Consider the following 8,465-nt stretch of genomic DNA (forward strand, 5'->3'; position numbering starts at 1 on the left):
CAGGCAGAAAATAGCAGAGGAGACCGTGGCATGCCGCGAACGGAGCACTTCCCGCGGCACACGCTCCGTTCATGGTGAAAAGGGAAGGCCCCCGTATGCCGCGATTGGTGCACCTGGGCCTTCATCTTTGCCGTGAATGAGGCGTGTGCTGCGGGACCCGCTCCATTCGCAGCATGCTGTGACCTCCGCTGTATTTTCTGCTGAAGGCGAAAATGGAAAGCCCCCATGTGCCGTGAACGGCGCGCCGGCCCTTCATCTTCGCCGCAAACGGCGCGGGTCCCTCGGCATGCTGGTGAGAGAGAATGTGTGTCGGGGAGGGGAGGGTAGAGAGAGCAGGAGGGGGTGAGAGAGAGCATGGGGGGGGGAGGATACCGGTGAGAGAATGTGTGTGTGTGTGGGGGGGGGGGGTGACAGAGAGCATGGGAGGTAAGAGAGGGTGGGTGAGGGGGGTGCTTGAGTGTGTGTTTCAGAGAGAGGGAGCCTATATGAGGGGAGGGGATGCCGGTGAGAGAGAATGTGTGTATGAGAGAGGAGCGGGGGTGTGGGGAAGTGCGAGAGAGCTTGGTAAATAAACTTTGCCAGCCCTGGCTTTAGCAAATCTGCCTCCATGTCCCTTGCCCTGGGTGAATACAATTTCATTTTTGCTTTTCAGCTAACGCTTCCGTACAAGAGCAGATGTGCCAATAAAAAGGCTCGCTGCCCGGGCGTGGAACGGGCACAGCTGCTAGTATTGTAATATGCTCGTTTACTTTGCTACAACATGGACGCATCAGCAATTGGTTTATTTTTTACTTTTTTATATAGTTTTAGTATTTTTTATTCATTCTGTAGCCAGGTCACATTTTTAGTTGTTTTTTAGTTTACTACACGGATGTCAGATGTGGACATTTGTGAATAGACTACCTCCGGCTTTTCTAAATAACCTGCTCAAACAGGTAAATACAGCTGCTTCCCACAATGTGGACTTTCCTAGTTAGATCCTTGATCCTAAGTTTTGATTATTTAGTTAGATCCTTACTTTTAAGCCTTGCATATTTAAATCATTTATTAGTATGTGATCAGAAAGTGCCTTTCTTCTTGGATATTATAATAACAATCTAACCCTAGTCCCCACTTGTTTGTGTTTATACAGTCCGGAGCGCCCATCCGCCCTTTATTTATTTATGAGATCACGGGCAGGTTTCTTGTATATTTTTCATACAATTTTTTGACACTACCTGGGTCCGTTTTTAGTTTAACAATAAGCGCTGTTTTTTTTACTTTTTTGATTCACGTGGTTGTCTTTTGTCCTTGTCTTCTTTAAGTGTCTTTTAGCGCAATACATGGATCTTAAGGATATTGTATCCGCAGGAGTTGCTGCATATAAGGCAAACACCGCCAGCATTGTTGAACAGGTAGTTAATAAACTTTTTTCACATTGCTGCCTCATTGTCCTTTCCCCTTTTTATACTTTTTATTTTTAACTATTTTATTTTTTAATTCTATATGGGGTACCTATTGCATACATGGGTATATACATATAGGGCCAGATTTTAAGAGATACGCGAGGGTGTAGATTTGTGCGCACAACCCAGCGCGCACAAATCTACACCCAATTTTATAACATGCGCGCGCATGTACAGAATTGATTTAAACTTTGTCTGTGACTGAAACTCTGCATGCAAGGTGGTCATCTAGTAATCGTATATTTTTTAGAAAACAGCTATCTGTATATTCATGAGCTATTAAGATACAAAACTGGGCTTGATATGTTTGTTAATTAGTGTCAAAAACATGACCTCCCATTGTTCAACATCAATTTGAATGTTTAAAATTGTCCTCCCACCCAAAAAATAATGGTACAATATGGGGCGGATTTTAAAAGGGTTATGTGCAAGAGAGACGTGACACCATGGCCCGAATTTGAGGAAATAACAATCAACCAGGTTGAAAACTTGATCAAAAAACTAAATCCCGCCCCTCACCAAATAGATTCTCTACCCATTGTGGAAATCAAAAAGCTTACTGAAATCACCGCCCCAACTCTTGCAAAAATCATAAACCACTCACTAGAAGAAGGGTACTTACCAGACACACTGAAAGGAGCAATCATCAAACCAATACTTAAGAAAAAAAACATGGACCCCCAAATACTAGCAAACTACAGACCAATATCAAACTTACCTCTAATGGCCAAATTAATTGAAAAAACAGTACAAAAACAGCTATCCGAACACTTAGACAATAACAACATCCTTTACCCATCTCAACACGGCTTCCGCAAACACTACAGCACTGAAACACTCCTTCTTGCACTAACAGATAATATACTAAGAGGGTTCGATAGCGGAAAACAGTATATCCTGATACTGCTAGATCTATCAGCCGCTTTTGACACAGTGAACCACAGTATTCTAATTAAAAGGCTTGAAGATATAGGACTACAAGACAAGACACTCACATGGTTCAGATCATATCTAAATAACAGAACCTTTCAAGTTCAAATCAAAAACAAGCTATCCGATAAAATCACCCTAAAAACTGGTGTCCCACAGGGGTCAGCACTATCTGCTACACTGTTTAATATATACCTACTGCCACTATGCCATCTCCTCGCAGGACTTGGAATCACACACTACATTTACGCCGATGACATCCAGTTAATCCTACCAATTGATGAAACTATTGAAAAAACAATAGGCTTGGCCCTGATGTATCTGGACATAATAAAGCAACTACTAAACCAAATGGAGCTGATAATCAACATTGACAAGACTGAATTCATACACTTAGAAAGGAAAAGTATGAATATTTCACAAACTCCAATATTTCTCAATAACACCCAAAAAATTGACTTAACGAAGAAAGTTCGCAATCTCGGAGTAATTATTGACAATGAACTAAATCTCAAACAACACATAGCACTAAAGGTAAAGGAAGGATACGCAAAACTACTGACACTCAGAAAACTTAAACCATTACTATCCCTGCCAAACTTTCGCACTGTCCTTCAATCCCTGATATTTGCCAGCACAGACTACTGCAATGCTTTGCTACTAGGTCTACCCAAAACTACACTAAGACCACTTCAGATTTTACAAAATGCTGCAGCCAGAATTCTCACTGGAAAAAGCAAAAGAGATCACATATCCGATACACTCGCCACCCTACATTGGCTACCCATAGAACAAAGAATACAATTCAAAGCACTGTGCCTAATACACAAACTCATCCACGATGAAAAAGCAGAGTGGCTAAACACCGCACTTAAAGTACACGTCCCACACAGAAATTTAAGGTCAGCAAACAGAGCACTCCTACCTATTCCATCTGTAAAAACAGCAAGACTTACCCAGGTGAGGGAACGTGCATTATCTCTAGCTGGTCCCACATTATGGAACTCCATGCCCCTTGACCTCAGACTTCAGAGCAATCATAAATTTTTCAAAACACAACTCAAAACCTGGCTCTTCAAGCAAGCCTTTAAGAAGGAGAGCGACACAGGCAATTAAAAAGAACAATTTAAGGCTAAGCGGCTCAAAGCACCCAGTGCCTTAATTCCACCGCTAAATGGAATTAGTTTCAACTTATTTTTAACTGTAGTCAACCAGCAAGATGAATCTATATTAAACATCCAACCACAATCAATGTCTCTTGATATAAACTCTGTTACCGAATTCTAATGGCACCACCCATGTTATTTATGAACTATATTTCACTTTGTATAGGTGCCCATCTGTAAACCGTTATGATGGTGAATTACTTAATGACGGTATATAAAAACTCTTAAATAAATAAATAAATAAATATACACACGTCACCCTTTTAAACCCGCTCCTGCGCGCACCAAGCCTATTTTGCATAGGCCCGGTGATGCGCGCAAGCCCCGGGACATTTTTAACAAGGCATTATGACATCCTCTGTTTTATTTACCATTCCCTTCCTAATAATTCCTAACATTCTGTTTGCTTTTTTGATCACTATTGCACACTGAGCCAACAATTTCAATGTATTATCCAATATGACGCCTAGATCTCTTTCCTTATTTTTCCCTATGTGCATCACTTTGCACTTGTCCATGTTAAATTTCATCTGCTATTTGGAAGCCCAATCTTCCAGTCTTGTAGAGTCCTCCTGCAATTTATCAGAATCTGCTTGAGATTTAACTACTCTGCATAATTTTGTGTCATCTGCAAATTTGATCACCTCACTCATCGTATTCCTTTCCAGATCATTTATAAATGTATTAAAAAGCACCGGTCCAAGTACAGATCCCTGAGGCACTCCACTGTTTACCCTTTTCCACTGAGAAAATTGACCATTTAATCCTACTATCTGTTTCCTCTCTTTTAACCAGTTTGTAATCCACGAAAGGACATCGCCTCCTATCCCTTGACTTTTTAGTTTTCTTAGAAGCCTCTCATTCATGACTTTGAACGCCTTCTGAAAATCCAAAAACACTGTATCTACTGGTTCACCTTTATCCACATATTTATTAACCCCTTCAAAAAAAATGTAGGGGATTTGTGAGGCAAGACTTCCCTTGGGTAAATCCATGCTGGCTGTGACCCATCAAACCATGTCTATCTAAATGTTTTGTGATTTTATTCTTCATGACAGTTTCCTTGATTTCTCCTGGCACTGAAGTCAGGCTCACTGGTCTATAATTTCCTGGATCACACCTGGATCCCTTTTTAAATATCGGGGTTACATTGGCCATCTAACAATCTTCAGGCACAATTGATTTTAATGATAGGTAAAAATTAAATGAAATAGTTCTGAAATTTCATTTTTTAGTTCCTTCAGAACTCTGGGGTGTATACCATCCGGTCCAAGTGATTTACTACTCTTCAGTTTGTCAATCAGGTCTACCACATCTTCTAGGTTCACCGTGATTTGGTTCAGTCTATCTGAATCATTACCCATGAAAACCTTCTCCATTACGGGTACCTCCCCAACATCCTCTTCAGTAAACACCGAAGCAAAGAAATCATTTAATCTTTCCGCGATGGCCTTATCTTCTCTAAGTGCCCCTTTAATCCTCAATCATCTAACAGTCTAACTGACTCCCTCGCAGGCTTTCTGCTGCAGATACAAAAGTTCGGGCCACAATAATTGTCCAACTGTAGCAAAGTGAAGAAACATCAAGAAGCCTTGTGACAATAAAACTAATGTTTACATAAAAAACAAAGCATCAAATTCTGCGTGAGTTTTTATCACTGTATGCCACCCCTTACTCCCCTCCCCCACCCCCCTTTGGTTGTTCCGCAAAGTGCATTGTGTAACTATAGTTACAATAAAGGAGATTATGGGAAGTAAGTAAAGATCTTGAAGTGTTGCATATGAAGCATAACACAACATAACCAGGGCAAATTCCCACTTAATCCTAAAGAGCGCGTAAGGGTAGGAGATTGATTGAACTGTTGACCAACTACTGAAAAGCCTACCAACCTGTATGTTAAATCACCTCATACTCGGGCCGATACAGTAAAGTGCGGCCGTTGTTACCCGGTTTTTAACCCGCTTTGGATGCACGTTTTGGACGTGTAAGGCATACCCGCGATTCAGTATCGGCTTTTATGCATCCTTACCGCTTGCCGAAAAGGACGCGTATCCCTTTCCGCCCGCCGCATGTATATGACATGTTAATGGTCAGATTAGCTATTCCCTCTGATACAGTAACGTGCGCCCAAATTATCACCCTGTTAACCAGCTTATTTACTGCGTCTTTAACCTGAATATTTACCGCCTACCCTGTCCCTGGCGTTAGATGGGAGCCGCGCCAGGCTAGGGTTAAACTGTACGTTTCTGAGGCTCTGGACATGGGTGCCTCTACAGGCACCGGAGAGATGGGCATCCACTAGGCATCCTGAGGCTCCGGGGTCCAGAGGAGACATGGACGCCTCTACGGACGTCTCTCGGACATCTCTACGGACGCCTATACGGACGCCTCTACGGACGCCTATATGGAGCCTTCCTCCTGCGTCTAGAATAAGGCTGTAGTAGACGCTGAAATAAGAACGCATAGCTGAGTTGAGAATACAAACTTGAGAATACAGTTTTGCAGATCCATGTATGTACTGTTAAGTAATTTTATGTGTTGCCAGTCAAACTGTACACCAGAGAATCCACAGTGTGGCATATCCACAGAATCCACAGAGAATCCACAGTGTGGCATATCCACAGGGGCCTACAGCGGGGCCTACAGGCGGGAAGGTCCATGAACGGAAGCTGCAACCTCGGACAACCTTCCCGCCTGTATCCAGGCGTCCATGATCGGAGGCACCATTGCCTTGAGCGCCCAGCCAGACGTCCAAGGTCATGGCTTGGACGTCTGGCCGGGCGCTCAAGGCAGCGGGGTCTGTAGAAAAGAACCATCCACTTACCTGGTGACATTTGAAATGACAGGTACCAGCACCCCCTGGATACTGTATAGGCGCTGCATACCGCTCTATACAGTAAAACGGATTGCGAACGCCTACCGCTTCATTGACGCGCTTTGGACGCTGCTTGGATTTGTGTCTAATTTGAATACTGAATCAAGCGGTATGTGAACCAAAATATGCGAGCGGCAAATGAGCGGGCACCTGGCACTGCCGCACTGTTTCTTATGCGTCCTTACTGTATCGGCCCGACTAAGCTTCAATCAGCTCCGCCCCTTAACATCCATTGTCCCTATGGAGATCTACATGATCTAACCTCTCATCCCATCTACTTAAGCACCACCTCCAAAGCTCGACTATCACCCTGTAGATCTTCAACTTAGTCTTTTCCCACCATGTAGGATCCCTTGTCAGACTCAAGTTCCAACTTGTTTCTAAGTTTCCGGACTCAGGTTACTACCAAGATGTTAAGACGCCACAGTGGATGCTCTCCACTTAGTCTAAAGTTCTCTAAGTTACTCTGTTTCCCTGTTATAATGCTGTAAGTTATAATGTTATAATGTAACAATAATAAGACATCTTAGTCATATTATTGAAGAGTTATAATGTAAACCAATGTGATTTACCCCAATGAATGTTGGTATATAAAAACAAATAAGTAAATAAGTGTTACACGAATGTCCCAGATAAAAAGCAATAGGGATACACCAAATAACAAGCATGAAGAATTCTGAGGGCAAAGTAGTAGGTATTAGCTCAGAACTGAGAATACTATCTTCAAATGAGTAAGGTTTCTGCCAGAAGTATAGGGTTAACTCGATTTCCAATGTGAGTAGGGCATCCAAAGCTTTTCATGAGACACAAATTTATCATTACGAAGGGCTGTGAGTTTGCTCCTATAATATACCCTGTCTAATCTAGGCTGTCCAGTGCTAATGGAGGGGACTTCCAGTCTACGCCACCATAGAGCTATTTCACATCTGGCAGAGGAAATTACTTGTTCAGCCCATCGTTGAGAGGGGGAGGGACCCTGATCAGGAAGCATATTGAGTAAACAGATTCTAGGGTCCCTGGGGACCCTAAGAGTGAATAAAGTCAAGAACTGCTTCCCATAAGTATACAATGCTCGGGCATGCCCACCTCTGATGGAAATAGATTCCTGTGGCCCCACACCCTTTCCAGCAAAGGTTGGTACCGCCCTCTTGTATCCTGCTCAAACGCACGGGAGTAAAGTACCATCTATAGCAGGGGTTCTCAACCTTTTTTTGGCTGGGACAGACCTGACAGATAGTTCTCACATGCGTGACACACGGAACATGTGACCATCACGGGGCTAAATGTAAACCTGCATTCTGCATCCACAGGAATCCCCTCAACCCCCAGCAATGAGTGCAGAGCAGATCTAGGGCATTACCCTGTACAACTCTGCCATTAGCAATGGTAACATGGAATAGACTTAGTTTTTGGGTACTTGCCAGGTTCCTATGGCCTGGATTGGCCACTGTTGGAAACAGGATGCTGGGCTTGCTGGACCCTTGGTCTGACCCAGTATGGCATTTTCTTATGTTCTTAAGTTCTTATGTTAACTCGCCATACGAAAAAGATATTCTGGCTCTGACATCCCAGTAAAAGCAAAACAGACTCCCTTTACTACCAGACACAATAGCCTTCCTTATGAAAAGACAGTAATTTACCACTAATGCATATCCTATTGAGAAAACACAACAAATAAGATCTGTTATTTTTTGCTGGTTGTAATGTAAACCGAAGTGATAATTAATCTTGTTAATTGAACCTCGGTATATAAAAAGTTATAAATAAATAAATACATGCTAGTTAAATACCTCACCTCGGTCACACACCCAGAACTGACCTTCACCAAGTACAGAAAAACCACAAATTATAAATATGGAGACAAACTGGAATGGAAAACCAAAAAAGCCACTCTGCATGCAGTGCGAACCTGGAGAAATGGAAAGAGAAATATAGCACCTAACATAGTCACAGGATCTGCAATAATGCACAGAAACTAACCCGCACAAAGTTACTATTGCGCTGGAGGTGGACACTTGGTCCGGTGCAGGATTGGTACGGCCCTCCGAT

Source organism: Rhinatrema bivittatum, chromosome 3 (assembly GCF_901001135.1).
Source record: "Rhinatrema bivittatum chromosome 3, aRhiBiv1.1, whole genome shotgun sequence".
NCBI classification, from domain to species: Eukaryota; Metazoa; Chordata; class Amphibia; order Gymnophiona; family Rhinatrematidae; genus Rhinatrema; species Rhinatrema bivittatum.